Raw genomic sequence first — 19,684 nt, 5'->3', positions numbered from 1 at the left:
TTTGAAATACAATGTATACAAAGCTCCTGAATGCTTTCTAGCTCCTAAGTAGCATAATCCTGATCACAAGATTGATTGTTTGCACAACACTGGCAATGGAAATCATTATGGCTTACAGTGAATCATTCATGGTCAATTCAAGATGAAATGACAGTGATTAAAAACTAAACAGCTACTAATCAACAACTGCCTGAAACACTATTTTATAGTTAATATTTGTATGTCTTTCAATCATTTTAAAGCACCTGGGACTAATAAAAGAATATTTCTTCATATAGTTGAACTATTGCCAGTGTCTTGTTTCTCAAATATTTTGCTGACTGACAGATTCTTTTAACCCTTGGATTTTTCTTGAGTGGGCATATCATAATAGAAAACTGTCTAAAGGTCTGCAGAACCCTTGAATCAGGTCTGTTTAAATGTAGGATGTCGTATAAAACAAACTAAATAGATTTTCAAATATTCTGAATTACATGCAAACAACCATAAGAAAGACAGAACAGAGACAAATGTTAATGAGGGATGAGAAGTCAGTGAAGAAAATGATTACCAAGGAGCTGAGATATCATTAAACTACAGATGTCATTATAAATCATAACAAATAAAACCAAACTGCACGTAACTGCAGATTTGTGTATTACATCTCCTGCTGGGTTACTGAAAAAAAGTTCTTGGGGTCAGACACATGTAACCAGGACATGATGTGGTCCACCAAGTTCAAGTAGAAAAATATTGCAGACTTGTTGCTGTAAATTGTAACTGGCAATAAAAACAGCAAACCTGTCCAGACTAGAGAAGAAATTACCAATAAAAGTCTACTGAAATGTCTGGAAAACATAGAACCACATGTTTCGCAGCAAAGGAAATACAATAAAATATAAGCTACATGTCTGACAAATATCTTCAGAAATGTCATTTGAATGTCAAACCACTGCACTTTTCAGCAATTAATTATTTAATAAACAACAACTAACAATAAGTAAATGCTGAATATGTAATACTGAAGTTGGTTGTGAACTGTAGCTCTTTGGTGGCATCACAATACTAAAACCATTTCCAATAACAGCAACCAGCTATATAATTTAGTGGTATTTCTAGACTGAGGCTCTCTAGATAAATAGCATTTGGGATAAAATTCTCCTTTTGTCCTGATGACTGGCACAAGCCAACACATATCTTATACTTTGAGCATTTTATCAGTGTATTGGCTTCAAGCAGAGCCACTGTCCTGAACTTCACCCTTGAACTACTGAATTAGAACAAGAGAGTCTTTGCAGAATGTTCCTAAAAAAAAAAAAAAAAAAGTAAGAAAAGTATTAATCTATTAGCCTTGGACATAAACAATTGTCTTTATCTTACACATAATTATATACTACTATTTAATAACTAATTATATACAACTATTTAATAACTGTTATAATTAGTGATGTTCTCTTTTGTATACTGCACAGTTCAATTAACACTCGTAAAGGCAACACTGCACCTTCACTTGCAAGATGTCATTTTTATACTTGAAACTTTTGTGTAATGTGGAAAAAACATAATCTTTATTTTCTACTTTCTATGTTCAAGACAGTTTTTCAGAAGTGAAGGTTGTTTGCTTTGTTGAAATATACCCCTGACCAGAGGTGTTTATCTTGTGTTTTCAGAAGAGAATCATCATGGACTAAGGCAATGAATATATAAAGAGAAAGGCAAATTCAAAAAACAAACTATGACGGCAGCATGCTGATGGGCAGGCAGTTTCAGATACTCAGAAACACGTTGACTCTGCATCTAAAGATAGGTGGTTTTATTCATGATAAATGTATGCCTCATTCATCCAATGATATATTTACCCCAGTAAAAAGGGGCTAAACCCTTTTTAGAATTGCACCTTCGGTTTGCAGATTTTAGGATGTGATCCTCTTCAATTTACAATGGCTAAATCCATTCTTCTGTCCTAGCCTGAGATAACAGATATTTTCTCCTACACAATGTAAAATAGAATTACTTGAATCATTTGTAATCATATGAGGTCTATCTACTGTTTATTCAGCTCATGATCTTCTAGCTATGACTGACACTAAAAAAAAAAAAAGGTTAGTAGTTTTAAGTTAACAAGTGTAACTATTCTGAATTATTACTCATTTCACAAAATGTAGTGACAGATATTAGAACCTAAAATAAATAAATAAATTTATCATTCTCTCCTACTTTCTGTCAAGGATTCATGTGACATTCATCAAAGGTTGTAATTCTTAGCAGTTCTAAGATTCACAATTCTGAGGTGATATAGGACAGAAGCCATTACAGTATGTTTTTATATATTGTATCATGACATATTGTGTTACATTTGTTGTATATGCATATATAAAAATATATACTCATTTTCTTTCTGTTTCATAACTGAATATTATTGCAGTTTTACAGATCTGAATGATTTTTTTTTCTGCTACCTTCATGATAGTTGTTATAAATGTGTTTTTAGAGTGGTGTTTTATCTAAACACATGTGCCTTTATATAGCTTCTTTATTTAAATTACTCCTGAAGTAAGTATACAGAATTTGAAAAGAACATTCAGAATGTAAGAAGGTTATCTATTCTTGCTAGGAAAATCAGTTTGCTGCATGTAATTTCTGTAATATTGATATAGGCTAGAAGCATCTTGCTGTTTTAGAAGAAGTGTATCTTGCTATTTAACCAATGACTCAGACAACCCTCTTAGTTACCCTGAAAAACTTTCAAAAACTTCAGTTATAATTTCTGACTATCATCAGTCCTGAAGCCAAAAGTACTTAGAATAAGGAAGACTTGTGGTTTTTACTGAATTTAGAACAAAGTTAAAATTTAGAAATCAGAGAGAGAAGCAGTCACTGTTCCAACTGTTGAAAGGTAATTGGATTAGAATAATGAACACATATTTCTGTTTGATAATTACTGTACTTCCATGAAAAGACTATTGTGCAGAGGTAATTGTACTGGACTGTTTCAAAGGTGTGCTTTGATTACCACAATTACTGTGTTTTATTAAGTGTTGTGCTGATTACATCAATTTAATTTATTAGAAGGAGATGAAGATATATTTTATAAAATATTATATAAGTTCCAACATCTGATCTATAATGTAATACATCAAGATCTTATAGTGGAAAAGTGAAAAGGAAAGGTATAAAAATCACACAAATTGTATTGTCTGAGTGAGTATACTGGCATAAATAAGCCTTGATCTTTGACTCAGACCTTATTAAGCCTTGCTTGTGAGTCTAATGGATAAGCAGCAACAAACTCAAATAAGTTGCAGTAGACTCTGGTCTTGCAACCTGAAGAGTTGCAACGTCATGGCTATGACCAGATAAATAGAGGCTTCTCTTTTACTACCTTCTATCATAATGTCAAATAAAAAAAAATAAAAAATCAGGACTGTGGTGGTTTTACCGTGCTAGGCAGCTGAACACCACAACCACTTTCTCACTCCTCCTCCTTAGATGAGGAGGGGAAGAAGAAAAGGAAAGAACAACTCACGGGCTGAGATAAGGATGATTTAATTAAAGGGAAGGAAAAAAATAATTATTAAGGAAAGATTATTATGAATTAAACAATTTAACTAAACAATTTAACTAAACAATTAACAATTTAACTAAAGGGAAAAAAAGGAAAGGGGAAAAGGGAGGGGGAAAGGGAAAACTAAACAAAACAATTAAAGGCTATGTGGAAGTGCAGAGGAAAGAAATTACTTTCTACTTCCCACAAATGAGTGATGCTTGACCACGTCCTTGCAGCAGGGCCTCAACGCACATAGCCGGTGTTCAGGAGGAGAACAGACGTTTTTCACGAGAGCCCACCCCTCCCCTCTTCCTCTTTTTTCCACCTTTTATTGCTGAGTGTGACATATGGTATGGAATATCCCTTTGGTTGGTTTAGGTCAGCTGCCCTGGTGATGTTTCTTTTCTCACATTTTTGCCCACCCCTAAGGGGGCTAGAGAGAGTCCTGATGCTGTGCCAGCACTGCTCAGCAGCAGACACAACACTGATGTGATACCATTGCTGTTTTACCTACGAGTGCAGAGCACAGCACTGTATGGGCTGCTGCAGGGAAAGTTAACATCCCAGCCCGACCCAGTACGGTAAGGAAATTATCTAAGTCAATCTATGCAACAGAGGCCTTGAAACCCTGGATAGAAAGATATATAATCTGGACTTATGATGTTTATTTTTTGGCCTGTGAGTGAAGTGGGACATAAAGCCAACATAGACTCAGGCTCACGCTGAGGATGGCGATGACTTGTAGACATATTCACAGTCCATGTATACTATACTATACTATACTATACTATACTATACTACCTGGGAACTTTTCTTAATTCCCAGGTCTGGATGTACATACAAGCTGTTCACACTCCCTGTTGGTTTGGGACTCATACAGCTCCCCATCTCCCATCCACTACCCTGCACTACCACAATGAGAGAGAGCTTCAAGTTCTGATTCCCACCAAGAAAAAAACAAAAACAAAAACAAACAACAACAAAAAAAAAGTGAGTGGAGAAATAGGAACTGTGGTAAGATCTGAACAGGTGTGTGATGTGGAAACTAGGTATTCCTAGCTATTCCTCTAGTAACGAGGTTCAGATTAGCTTTGGTATCCTTTCATTGCAGTGAACTCTGTTCATTAAAACCCCATTGAGACTAGGAGCAAATTTATTTCTAAAACAGCCGTCAGTCTCCCTGGTCTTATCAATAACTAACACCTTAGAAGCCCCAGGAATGGATAGAAATTAAGCATTGTTGAAGTTCACTTTTGGATATGTTCCTGAGCTGTGTCAAATTCATATTGCTTCAATCTGTATTTACAAAACCAGGGACCAGATTTTTTTCCTTCTAATATATTGAAAAGGGTTATCAAACTATAGCAAAAAGAGAAGATACTGTTCTCCTAGGTATAGCTTTAACCATCCTTCTAGTGGCTTGTCTTCTGTTAGATAAGGTTGCTTTCTACGTTGCTCTTGGATATAAATATAGAAAAAAATATAAATATAAAACAGATTTTGTGTTTGTAATTTCTCACTGATTTTCTATTGATATAGTTATTTAGAAGTTTCAAAGTTTATATCAGAATTGTAGCATCAAAGTCACCAGGCATATCTTGTAATATCATATAAATATTAGAATAGGAGAATAGGGAGCAAGAAAAGTGTAATGAGCTTACTTTGTTTTTTGCTCTCAATGCACATTGCTCCTTGCTTGAGTACACAGCTAACAGAATTTAGCAAATATTTTCACAAATCCCAATGATATTTTGAGTTTTGGAGTGCATGATTTTTTAACTGGTTATTTTTAATACTTTTTATTAGCTGTCTGTTTTTTTTCTTTCTTTCTTTTAATTAGAAAAAAGAAGCTCATTTCACCCCTTCAAACAACAGACATAGATATCAAGTGACCAGTCACGTAACATGGCCAGTATATAGTAATTATAATTAGCAATCCAGAGAAATGTATGTACCTTGAATTAACAGTTAGCAGCTGTTTGGGTAAGTATGATGACACAGATTCTACTTTAAACATGCTACAGTGTAGGTACCTACATCTGTTTCCCTTTATAGCAAATGAGAGAAAAACACTTATTTAGGGTGCAATACACCTGACCTGTTTTAGACTTCTAGCTTGGAATAGTGCTTTGAACTGCTCCTTAGAAATGCTCATTTCTGCTAGATGATTCGCTCTATCTTGCACATTCCTGTATTTAATCAGATATATTTAATTCTTAGGTGTTCCACATCCAGTATCTCCAGAGAAAAGCAACCATAACCTCTAAATCAGAGATCCCCAGGACAATCACCCTTTTCCCAAATAGTACAGAAACATACAAATTCTTCCTAATTTTCTTTGCAACATGGGAATGGCAAGGTGAAACAGGTATGACAAGTTAATGACTAGACCATTAGTATTTTGTTCACTGGGGATTGTAGCCCTTTATAACAAATTCTTTGGTTTTTTGGCAGTGCCAAAATTAATCTCTATATATTTACGTGATAAAGCTGGTAAACTTTTTAACCTACCAGACAAGTACCTCAAGTACATGGTCTACAGGATGGGACTACTCCTCATAATTTTCTATTTCTGTCTCAACAGATCTTTAAACTTTCCTTTAGGGACATTCAGCATGAAAGGGAGAGTGTCTTGTTAAACTTACTCAATATAAAAGCAAGAAGAAAAGGAAGAGAGATGTGGGTTTGGCTCTTTCAGGCTGAGAATAATAATAATAATAATAATAATAATAATAATAATAATAATAATAATAATAAACAAACTCCTGAACCTGTAGTATTCACAATTCATAAATGTCTGTTCAACAGTCCTACAAAAATAGAAAACTATGGCATTAATCTAATTATCACAGTGGTGATTCCTGTCTCGTTCTTTGAAAGATGAGTTGTAAGTAAGCAACTTACCTTGTAGGAAACGTATTGTATAAGTGATCATAAGGGTCTGGAGGCATCTTCCGAAGAACTTTCAGTCAGCAGGAGAAGGTTAGGCTGTTAGATATACACCTGTCTTCAGTGATTCCCAAGCTTACGTCAAGATAGCTCCTGGGGGGTGGAGGGCAGAAGAGATTTTCTGGATTTAATTACAAATGTCTTAGCTATCTTCAGGTCCTATGTGGGAAGGCAAATCTCACTCTGAGCACTGAATCCCACTGTATGATCAAGAACAGAAATTAAAGTGGAAATTTATCAAATCCTTATTTTTGATCTAGGTTATTCTCTCTTTCCATGGCTTGATACACTGTAAATTATTCCCCGCAACAGTCTCAGCAGAAGATAATCATCACTGATGTTGACTGAGTCACGTAAACTCTTATTCCCATCATGTGAGATTAGTCTGATGATTAGGGAATCCAGACAAAATTGGCTTCTACTCCTGGTTAGTCAGATCTTCTTAAATTGGATTATACAGTGGATGTCCTTAATGGAAGAGACCTTCAAATGAAGAAATTATGAAGAAATATGTCAAAAATAAATTAAAATAAATAAATTCAGCATAAATTTTCTCTTAGGAATGACTGAATGCAAAAGAAGGTAAGAAGGCTGCCTTCAGTCTGGAATTCTACATCTCACTTTCCTACAGGTAAAAAGGCTAAATATATATGTTCTTCACCTATTAAGGAACAATATATGTGGCTTTCTGTCTTTTATGGGGTGTGGGGTGGGACAAGGATATCATAAATACTCATCCTAGACATGCCCAGAAACAGGAAACAGATAAGAACCGAAACTGAAGACATCTGTACAAAAGACATCTATAACAGGTGAAATGGACCTTAAGAAATAGGATGAGATCCTAAAGACTACAGTGATTTCTTTAGTGGATTGTATTCAAGATGATGTAAAGGGAATGTTACTAATAAATAAAGAAAGCAAGTGACAGAATTTGACAAAGACAATTCTGTAGCTAAAGGCCTTAAAAAAATAATAATTAAAAAAAAAAAAAAAAAGGAAAAATCATGTTTTCTCTGTTGTTGTTCTTTCTGTTTAACCATTTTTTATTAAAGGAAAGTTATAATTGTGGGAAAATAGAACAAAAAATACCTGTGGAACTGAGGCAAAAGCATGTATCAGTCCAAAAAGTTAAAAGGTCAGTCAGAGTCTAGAAGGAAAGGAGAAAAGAACAAGGATGTTGTTAGCTAGATGAAGGAAAGCAATTTCTGTACTATCACCAGGACTGTGCTCAAATTAAAATCAGTTGAGATATTGTTGTGAGCAATGATTAGAGAGACAAGAACAGCTATTGGTTGCTGATTGGAGAGGTGGCAAATGAGGCAGGAGCCATGAAAGGAATTGTGTTGATTGGTAACTGAAGAAATAAGAAGCTCTTTTTTTTAGGCCTCTGATGAAAAATGAAGGTAAAATATTTCATAGCACAGTTGCTCCTGACGACACTGTAAGCATGGATCTGCAGTGTGGGATTTTACAGTTGGTAGGTGCTACGATACCTATGCATGGAGCAAAGGTAGGATAGCAGGGCCAAATGACAGCAGTTATAAGCAGATCATTTTCTAGATCACTGTTACAGGTAGAGATGACATTATTGCTAGTTCAGACAATCTTACAGTAAAAGAATAAAACTGTTTTGTTAGTCAAAGGAAAACTCTGGAAAGAAAAGGATAGCCATCTGAGTGGAGGCAACAGTTCATGTCATGAGATATTGACAAGGACTGTTAGTAGCCTCAAAACTTAAAGACAGGTAGGAGTTAGTTAGATTCTGTATTCCAGGAGTGCTCTACAGAGCATCATAGACATATCCAGATCATGTAGTGAGTGAAGACTATGTCAGCAACAATTTTCATGAATTTTCTCTAATATCAATGTCAATTCCACATTTATCAACAGTACTTATACTGTTAATTTTTTAATAGTTTATAGTATGTAATACTGATAAACAAAAATGTAATTAATGTTTCAGTTGCTGTTTCAAATTTCACCATGAATTTCAGCATGAATACATGTATCTGCAAGGTTCACTCTTATTTGTAACATTTTTCACAGGTATTTTGTCAAAGAAGAAAAAAAAAGAATATTTTCAAAAGATATTTGAGATGTCATATAAAATACTCCTTACAGACTAAAAGAAACTTGTGTAGAGGTTCTTCCCTGGTAAATCTGTGTCCACATTTGGACTTAAAGACAGAATATATGGTTTATATATAGGAATGGCTACAAACAAAACAAAATATAAATAAATGAATAAATAAAATTAGTCATTTAATGTAGTAACTTCCTCCAAATATTTAACAGGATTGAAAAAAAATCTTCATTACTAGCAGAGTTGAAAACCAAAGAAAACCCTTTAAAACTGACTTTTTGTTAGAATCTCAGATTTTGGATTGAAAATGTTGCAAGAGAAAGGGAACAGAAATACAAAGAAACACTACACCTTAGGTAGAGGAATCTCATTGTCAGGTCAACCAAAAATAACACAAGCTTCATCTGCCTTCATACAGTGACACCTTGTGTTTCTTTTCTCTTTATTGTCCCATGTTCATGATCAACGGTGAACAACAGTCACACTCCTTTAAAGTGACACAACTGTCACACTCCAGAATGCATTTTAGGAACCAAACCATGAAGTCTTCTGTAAACTTTTCATATTTCCTAATTTTACAGAAAAAAAAAAAAATCCTGATCTATGTACAACACATGTGACACGACGTTTTTGGACAACCCTCTATCACTATAAAATTGTGATGGAACATCGAGCTAGCCATTTGTACTCTACTTAGTCCAATCTCCTAACCAACAACACAAAAGGTCTGCCTAACATAAGAAAGCTTTCATACTCTAAGTAGACAGTCATTTTGTAGAAACCATTGAGCTATCTCCTGATTTTACAATTTATCTACTATTTTGATTTGACATCTTGGGGTTATTTTAAGTTTCATAAAAGGAAAGAAATTGTAAGCATTAGTAACTCTAATGCTTTACAAATGTATGAAAGGGTACAGAATGGCATAATTTAGCTGCTTTCAATATTTCCTACCCATACAAACTGGCTATGTAGTATGCTGACCTATTCATATTCTTCCCAATCCTAACATAATAATTCTAAGGAGACTTGTAGAAGAATGGAAAAGAGCCAATTTAAACCATTTTTATTCCTGGATCACACCATTTTTCTTAGTTGTTGTAGTGTACCATCCAGGCTGAGGTCACACATCCTAGTGAATTATTGCAGCATGATAACAGGTTACGTCAGCTAATTTCTATCTTAATACATAACTCATAATGTTATGGGTTTTACCAGGGTAACCCTAAAGAACTCTGCTGAAATGAAGACTGGTGAAAGGGAAGAATCTTTAGCTTTGTTTTCTTATATGACATTTTCCAGAGGTATCCAGTGGAATTTGTTCATTTGGCATGTAAGGCAATATGTAGAGATTCTTTTGTCATCTTTGATAGGTTCAATTTTTGATATGGTCTAAACTGAATATCAAATAGCCTGTTGGCATCATTGATCAGTGAAAAAAAAAGTATCTTTTCTCCTCTGTTTGGAGCCTTAATTTCTTCTGGACAATAAAAGAAAAGCACTCTTTAACATCCTCTCCTACAAATTCTGTCTTTAAATTCATAAATCTACATAGACTAAGCAGAGTGGATTTTGCTACATCAGGAAAAAGATGAATTCTTTGGCCTTGAAACATTACTTTTTTTTTTTTTCCTTTCATTCTTTCTTCCTTGTTTGCCTGTAGAGAATATTGTCACTTTATGAAGACAGTACAAAAGAAATAATTTCAGGAGGCACCTTGTCATTTACAAGTAGAAGGACTCACACTTATTTTAGCTGCAGGTCACAGTGTCTCTGTTGAAATCCCTAACACATTAAATACAAAAACACCTCTCCATAAATTACCTGCCAGAATACCGCATGCATTTCTTCAACATCAGCAGCAGGTAATCTGAAAAGTTTCCTGCTTTTAAAATAATTTCCCAGTTATTCAGTTTAAAAGGAAAGCGACAAATACGGCAACATTTATTTTTACATTAGTGCAATTTTCCTTGAAGGCAATGGAAGTTATGCCCACCTACACCAAAGCTGAATTTGACCCATAGACTTTTGTAACATTATTTCTTAAATTGTTCTCTTTAGCAAACAGAGATCTTCAAATCACTATTCTAGATTTCTAAGATTTCTACCTTTGCTCTTTTCAAGACACACATGCAAAGTAATTGAAATTTACTGATTCAAGCCAACACATTCATTTTTTGTTGTTTCTCAGCATGACTTTTCATTTGTGTTTCCACCCAAATTTTGTCAAAAATAAACTTTTTTCTTCTTCTTTTTTCTTTTTCTTTCTTTCTTTCTTTTTTCTTTCTTTCTTTCTTTCTTTCTTTCTTTCTTTCTTTCTTTCTTTCTTTCTTTCTTTCTTTCTTTCTTTCTTGTACTTGTCTTAAACTGGGTGGAAAAGAGATTAGCTTATTTAGGAATGAAATGATCTATCAGGTCTCATCAAGCCTAGTTAATAAACAAGGCTTGTGCAAGACTGCTGAGCAGTCAGGGATTTCTTGGGCAAGACAGTCTTTTTTTGGAGCTATAAAATTGATCAGTTTATCCTAAATATGAATGAACACTGTTTTAGCTTTGACAATGCCCTTTGTTATCTCTTCCTGTGAAGCACAAGATGCACAAAAAGAGAAGTTTAACTAGCTTAATGATGCTAGTTTCCCATACTTCCTGATGCTGCATAGGATCTGTATTATATTTTCATTGTGTTATCCAGAATCATGTCAATTGGAAACCACCCTACTTTAAAATTAAAAATATAAGCACTTGCTTTGGAAGCTTCTCGCTACCCAATTTGAAAAGCAAGAAAGACAGCAATCCTTAGCTTTCCTTTAGGGATCAACTGAAGAGCCCCCTGTTCCAGCAATACTAATCATGACAGAAAAGTTGACAATGTCATCCTGTTTTTTTATCATGCCCCAGATTTACTGTTTTAATTCCCTTTAGTGCAAATGGCCAGAAGAGCATTTTTGACACTTGCACCTCTTGCAAAGCAGCAGTTTTGTTTACTGTCATAGTAATTCACAAACATATTTCAGGTGTTTTGTACCCTTTGCACTCCCTGTCACTGTCAGTAGAACAAATAGAAATAAGGTATAGAACCAAGATGAAGACTTCCAGGATACAGATAATAAGGGTGGGATAAAACCAGAAAAATTCACTACTACAACAAGATTGAAGTGTACTAAAGTGACTAAAGTCAGTACTCAGAAGGATTAAGACAAGACAACAGTAAGTCTGGATCTCTCACAAATTTCAGTGTTACAGCAGGAGAGGAATCATAATCTCTTCACAAAGGAGTTCACAGACTATGCCAACCTGTGCTGTTTGTTTATTCTGTGTGCTGTAAAACACCATTCTCCACGGTCAAGCTAGGAGTCAGGCCAGGTCATGGAAATGACCTGAATGAAAAAATAACCCTTCTAAAAGAACAAGCAGGGAAGAGTGAAGGAAGGACTAGGAGCAACTTCCACCAGCATTACTACTGAAGGCCATTATATTACAGCTGAAAACCAAACAGGAGATCATTTTCTAACCAAGTCCAGAAATAAAAATACATATATATATGTATGTGTCTGCCAGATGAACATGAGGAACTCTAAGCTGAAGCAACTCTATTGTTCTCCAGTTGTTACCTACTGTCATTGGGAATATGGCCAGATGGAGAATCTTTATTCATACAGAAACAAATTGTAGTTGATAAAGTGAGAGGGCAAAATCATTTCCTAGAAAATACAAATGTGATTTGAAAATACAGAAAGTAGAGAAGAAATTTCGCAGCTTTCCTAAGATACAGATTCTTTTTATTATGAATTTCTCTTAGTTAATGCTGTCATCATTTGGGCATTTTACTTTTTAGACCTTTGTCTCACTAGTTAAACAATTCAAATCAAAAGACCTTTCTCAGTTTTGACTCTTTACTTATGCAGGCACATATCCTCTGATTTTGTCTTAAGCAGGGAATGAAATTAAATATGTAGTAGCTTGGTTTAAGTCCAAGTGAAGAGAGTTTTTCTTTCTATTTCCCTCATTGTTTTTTTATCTATTTTCTTCTCCTCCTTTTCCTCACTGCTTATATTGCTAAAGCCCAGGGTAGGTACTATTCAGTGGGATGTGTAAAAGACCCCTACACTCCTTAAGCAGGTGATTAAAAATGTAATGGGATTTCTCCAAAACTGTTGAGTTTTTCCATGTTATGTACCTCACTGACATATTAATGGGGATCAACCTTTTTCTGCTTTGGTACACAACTAATTGCATTATCACTTTGTTATCAGGCAAAGGAGAAGCTAACAGTTTAAAGTTTAGGGTCAAGTGAAATCTATCTGAGGCTTTATGGGTAATTAGGTTAGGTCACAAGAGTCAAGTGAATATTCATTAGCTTCAGGATGAATACTCAGCATGTAGCAGAGATTTGCATTTCTACATACTTCCAAACCTAATTCATGACTGGTATTGACATAGCAATCACATTACAGGTACTATTTTCTTCCAGGCAAAGGAGCAATTGATTTGTAATAATCTTTAAAGTATACCATCAGAACTTTCTTAAAAAGTAACTCTTTTAGAAATTTAATAGAATTAGCGTACTTTCTACCTCTGTTATTTCTGACCTTTACCTGCAATTTCTAAAAAATTACTTACATTAAATATTTAAAGTTATAATAGTTGACACAATCTTATTATGTAACATCATTCAATTTTGTACAGTGCATGATTGGCATATACATCTCTACAACCTTTATATCTTACCAGTAAAACATAAGACTTATATAAGTCTGGAAAGGATTGTCCAGAACATAATACATAATTGTAAGTTCTATCAAAAATTGCATTACATTTACTTAACATCAGACATTTGTCATCTCTCTCAGTCACCATCATTTTAATCAATGATATATGGCAAAATTTCACTCCTATACATAGTGTTCTATGTAAAGAATTCAGAACAACCAAATAGTATAGAAATGGCTGAATAAAACTGTATTGAAATGACTGCATAGATAAGATAAGTTGTCCTTTCTGGGGAGAAAAAATAGATTAATCAGCATCCATAGTTGTTGCTGATAGTCTCATCTTCGAGTTCAATCATAGCTATGGGCTACCTAGCCACACCTTCAATTCTTTTTCACATTCTATAAAAATGAATGAAAATGTAAATTCTCACAACAAAACCAGACCTTTCTCCATTGTTTTGGACAAGATCAAAATAGAAGCAGAAGGCTTTTTTTTTTTTTTTCCCATTCCTTATTATGAGTTCTGATTTAAATGTTCAGAAATATTCTAAGTATGTAGAAAACTATTTCTGAATTTGAATGAACATGTAATCAACATACACACGATGCAGTTTGAAATTTTAAACACACTGAAGTCAATTACGGGTTAGTCACTGAATTCTATGAGACCTGAATTTTGCCAATATGCCTTCAGTTTAACAGTGGAGGATTAATACAATTCCATCAAATATACAGGTTATATTTCTTCAAAGATTTGATCAAAGTCTGATTTAAAAAAAAAAAATAGACAGACTTATTCTTGCATAATATTATTCTGCATATATTTTATTCCAGGACTCTTTCATTTGTCCATTTTTCATTTGTTCATTTGAGCATTGATGCCAGCACAAAAGGGGAAATGTTTTTGTATTTAGAAAGAAGATAATAGTCAGAAATGTTCACCTGGACAGCTTAGTTTGCATTTACACAGAAGAACCAGATGGAAAAATTTGTTTCAGGTAAAATGAACAAAGAAGAATGAGAAGGTAAGTCATTTTCAAATTCCATTCCATTAAGTGAACACCTTGCTTCAGCAATAGTAAGTGAAGGAGGGTGAAGGTCATTTTGGAACACACACAGAAAGGTTCTTTCACTAAGGACATGGTAAAATGATTCACATATTCTGGCAAGATGTTAACCGTACATCCCACTATCCCACTGGAAGTGTTCGTATTTGGGAATATCTACATTTTTTACAACATGTGGTTATGAATGTCATCCCGTGTACATGTGGTGTGTGACCCATGACTAGACAGTTAGAAATAAAGCACCTTGGCAACAGAGATAATTTTTCAGTAAGTGGATGTCAAACAACTGTTTGCAAACTATGATAAGAAGACAATAAATCCACTGTACATTTTTTCTTTCATACAATCAGTAAAGAACCTATTTCCTTTCCAAAACTGACTCAATGTAAGTTTTCCAATGCAGAGATAGTGAAGAAGTATCTAAGATACTTTTAAAGTTCCTTCATTGCCTTATTTATCACTCCAAATCTTTATTGTTGCCTCTTAAGACAATTTATTAGTCTAAAGTTTTCAACATACCCAACTTCAGCTACTGAAAATCAGGTCATTCACTCAGGGAACAGTAAATATACCCTGTATAATTTGCTGCCCACATATACAGCTCAATTAGCAAATTTTAAATATTGAACATGTATATCAATTCATGTAAATGCCTGTTATTTTACTATCTGAGTACCCCAAATGTAATTATTTACTCTCAGAAGGTGTCAACGTGACCTACATGCAGTACTGCCACCATTATTCTGACAGATGAATACAGAGAGAAAAGTCATATACATTTCACCCTGGATCACAGAGACAACCTACTGCACAACAGTTTACTCCCCAGCCAATCTTCTTCTCATTATTATTATTTTCCAAAGACTTAATACCCACAAATACCAAAGCAACCGAAGTACAAAGTGTGAGTTATTTTTTTGGAGCACATTTTTATTTCCTTTGTGTTCCCTAAGCACTATGAGCCCATATCAGGGTGAGAAAAATTTTTTGGTATCTGAATATTCCAAAGAGTTCTTATTAAAAGAAAGGCTTCTTCTATACTAGCCATTTCCCATGTGGGATCCCAACAAAGCCAGTGTAGAAACACAGTTAGAGGAGAAACTACACAGCAGCTCTTCAGGTTTCCTACTGGAGTTAATAATTCGAGACAGCATGTGCAGCTGTCATGAGAGAACTACACAGCTTGGATACATAGTGAGGCATGAGAAACCTTGTATTCTCAAAGCAGCTGAAAGACTGCCTTGCTAGAGTGTGTTATCCCCCTTATGGCCAATTATAACATTTTGGGGGGAGAAAGTACAGATTTAAAACTCATTTTAGATTATTTATTAAAAACAATATTTGAACTTGCGCAAACATTTCTTTATATCTTGCCTGTTGTTGAAAAGCATTTTGTCAAATCTTACTTTAATTTTACACTGGTGAAATCCAGTGGAACTTCATTCATTGTACACTGGCATAACTGATATCAGGATCAGGCCCATTGTCTTTATTGTAAGCAAGTCATAAATGACCATTCTTCATGGTCATATAAAATGATACATAGATATTGGTAGAAAAAGAGGTCTCTTGGTACAATCATTACTTTTTCTGTTTTCTGTAGATAAACAAAATCATAAAACAGAACTGACAGATGTTATAACCCAGGAAAATGAAAGAAAACCCCACAGTACAGAAGAACTAAAGAAATTCCAAATAAAATCATACTGTGACAAGTTCTTGGAATACACCTGTTTGTATTCCAAGATTTTGAAAACATAAATGCCAAAAAAAATAATAATAATAAAAAAAAGATACTTCAGCTATTGTCTTTACTAGATCAGGATACTGGTAGGTGGAACACCCAGAACACTTCTTTAGGTTGTGCGGTAAAGTTTTCCTTCTATTGGAAACGATATTAATATGTCTTAGGTTGTTTTTTTTTGTTGTTGTTGTTTCATTTTTCTAATGTTTTCTGCAATTGCTTACCATGTGTTTTAATCGCATTCACCACTCTAGAACAACAGCAACAACAACAAAAAATTACCCTTTTTCACGCATTGTACCAGAGCAAGCAATTTATTATTAATTTTAAAATAACTGAAAGTCTCAGGAACTCAAAGTTTTACTCTTTGTTGAAACTAGGACCTCGAATTCAGCCTCAGCCACAGCTGACTGTTTGAAACTTCTGAAGTATCAGCACTCAGTCTGAAGCCAATCTCAACCCAGAGGAAAAAATGTATTTCTTTGAAATAAGCCTTTTCACAGACGCATTCACAGGCTAGGGAGATTTACCAGATTGTCTGATTTGAGAGCGGTTTCAAATGTAGAGATTTCAAAGGCCTCACTTAATAGATAGTATGGCTCAGGCTGAAGTTGAAAGTGCTGGTTTCAACATTGCTGGAGGTTTTAGGAATGTAGAAGTTAATAATGGATTGCAGTGTGTCCTGGTTCCAGTTAGGACAGAGTTAATTTTCCCTCATAGTAGCTGGTAGGGTGCTATGTTTTGGATTAGGATGAGAAGAGCGCTGATAACATTCTGATGTTTTAATTGTTGCAGAGCAGTGTTTATACCAGGCCAAGGACTTTTCGGCTTCTCGCTCTGTCCTGCCAGCGAGCAGGCTGGGGGTGCAGCAGGAGCTGGGAGAGGACAGACCCAGGACAGCTGACCCAAACTGGCCAAAGGGGTATTCCATACCATCTGACGTCATGCTAAACAATATATAGGGGTGGCTGGCCGGGGTGGGGGGGCCGGCTGCTCGGGGATAGGCTGGGCATTGGTCAGCAGGTGGTGAGTAATTGCATTGTGCATCACTTGTTTTCTTACACATTATTATTGTTAATACTATTATCATTATCACTATTATTATTATTATTGTTATTATTATATTCCTTATATTCCTTATATTATTATATTCCTGTCTTAATAAACTGTCTTTATCTCAACTCACCGGCTTCACTTTCCCGTTTCTCTCCCCCATCCCAGAGAGGGAGGGGGGAGGGTGAGCGAACGGCTGTGTGGTGTTTAGCTGCCAGCCGGGTTAAACCACAACACAGTGAATAAAACACAAATAGCACACAGGAATCCTCACATTGACAAAGCTTTTTTCCTACTTTTCCCCAATCCTGAGGCACGTGCAACTAAGGGAGACAAATATAACTCATATTCCCACCAATGAATTAATGTCTCATAACTTAACAATATGAAACCTCGCCAGTAAAGCTGAGAGCTGGCTTCCAGTAGTTTAAGACGGATTCTGCTTCAAGCTCTGCAGTTCTGTAATTTTCCGACTCCAGACATCTTCTTGAGATTCAACCACTGCATCTGTTATTTTGAAAAAGAAATAAATGTACATACTTTTTTGCCTACGTTTGTGCACATCTCCCTTCTCCTGTACTTCTGTCTACTCTTTATTTGAGGAGTAACAATAACTGGAAACTGACAACATTGAAATTTAATTGCAAATATAGAATTCACCAAACAAGCTGTCTCATCCTTGTGCAACTGCTCAGTGAAGCATAAAACAGATATAAAGCTCTTCCCTTTAAAGTACATGTAGAGCTATTGTAATGTTCAATTAATGTTTTTAAGTGGCTTACAATACTGAATAAATTGAACATAAGCACAGAAGAAATGGTGCATACATGTTTATATGTGTTTAAAAATCTGTCTCTATAGCTTTTAAACTTGATATGTACTGGATGCTTTATAATGCTTGAGCAACACAAAGGAGCCATAAACCTGACTTAACCAACCAGTTAAGCTACATTAACGGGTATTTTGTATCCTTGTGGTGGATGCCTTGGGTCATCAGATTAATTCAAAGCAGTTGGAGTAAACGAGGGAAGGCAACCTATGAAGTAGGTGAGATCCCTTAGAGCCTGATCTACAGCCAATTGACATCAGTAATAAGATTCCCACTTGTCTTAAACTGCTGATCATAATTAGTCTAATTTAATGGCATGCCTCAGTCATTTCCCTTTGTACTTTAGTCTACACTACTGACCTGAAATATTTTTTTGTTAGCTTTTTTGCTAGTTAACATCTAGGAACTTCTGTGTGATTGTTCCATGTCACAAGTTCTAGTGAATGTTTATTTTTGCCTGAAAAGACTAAGACAGGTGGTGTTAGCTACTGTGATTTTTAAAGGTAAATATAAAACTATATTTGTGCTGTTGATAGAATTTCTGCAATAAAATTCTCAGCCATGTCATTGGTTACTTTAAATGACAGATGCTGCCTGAGTAATTCTCAGTTACTGATGATGCATCTTGACTGATTTGGGTTTTGTGGCAGTTTCACTGCTGAATGCCTAATCTCTTCACTCTAGTTTACGTTCTTATTCTCTGTGTCTCATGCCTGCAATAACGTCCTTTGCACAGGCCTGCAAAAAGCTTAGCCAAGCTGATGCTGCTCTCTTCTCCTCTTCTTCTTACTAATCACTAGAATCCAGAAAGCTTCTTCAGAATCACATAAATATTGCAAGAGATGAGCAAGCAGAAGTTCTTATTCTGATCAAGTTTACATAAGCTTCAAAAATCACGACTGCGTTTTTTTAGTAATAATATCCAGGCTCCTCATGTCTAACATGCTTTTCTTATGCACTTCACCTTAATTCCCCTTGGCCTTTTCACTTGTTTCCTGCTGTTTTGATATCCCATTGGGCTGCACTGAAATTGAAGATGCCAGGCAGGGTTTTCTATTTCATTTGTTAACATAGAGACAAATGCTTGTCTTTATGAAGATTGGAGTTAGTTTCCTAATGAAATTTTAATGTTACCCCTTCAAAGGTTTTTTATTTGTATATAAATGTGAAATTAAAGATACAAGACCATGTATATGTGCATAAATACTACAGCAAATCCAGATTACTGGTTGGCAGTGTCAGCTTTTAAAAACAGTTTTAGTTTTGTTTTAGTTCTGGGCAGTTGCTCAGCTGTCAATCAAAAATCTTGTTATACATGAATCTGATGTCAGATCAATATTTGACAAGATTTTTGACTGGCAGGACAAATTGTTAGACATGGATGTAGTGCCACATCCATGTATAACAAGGTCCATGTAGAACAGCTGCCAGTGATAGAATCCTATCATTCATATATTATCATAACAGTTAGGGCAGCTCCCTGAGATCTCATGCGTTAAGTAACTACATCAGAGCCTGAATTTCGTCTGTAATGATAACAAAACTCCATTAAAATTACAGGGTTCAACTGAAGAAGTCAAGAATTCTGGAGTGTTGGTTCTTTTTGGTTCACAATCACTAGGAATGTTTTTTTTGTTGTTGTTGTTTCTTTTTTTTTTTCCCTAGGATCTCTGCACTATAACAATATTCACGTTCTATTTTGCTCCTTCCACAGAGAT

General features: G+C 35.0%; 1 long non-coding RNA gene across 1 annotated transcript; it reads right to left on the bottom strand.

The window, feature by feature from the left end:
* Window positions 1–17,465: 17,465 nt before the first annotated feature.
* On the bottom strand, window positions 17,466–18,935 carry LOC310892494. Its single transcript, XR_014578181.1, has 2 exons — window positions 17,965–18,935; window positions 17,466–17,644 (listed from the first exon to the last, which is right to left on the bottom strand). It is a non-coding gene; the product is annotated as an uncharacterized lncRNA (long non-coding RNA).
* Between the last annotated feature and the right edge of the window lie 749 nt (window positions 18,936–19,684).

Source organism: Anser anser, assembly GCF_964211835.1.
Source record: "Anser anser genome assembly, chromosome: 1".
Taxonomy (NCBI): Eukaryota; Metazoa; Chordata; class Aves; order Anseriformes; family Anatidae; genus Anser; species Anser anser.
Note: the sequence above shows the minus strand (reverse complement) of the source record. Positions and strands in the feature narration are given on the sequence as shown.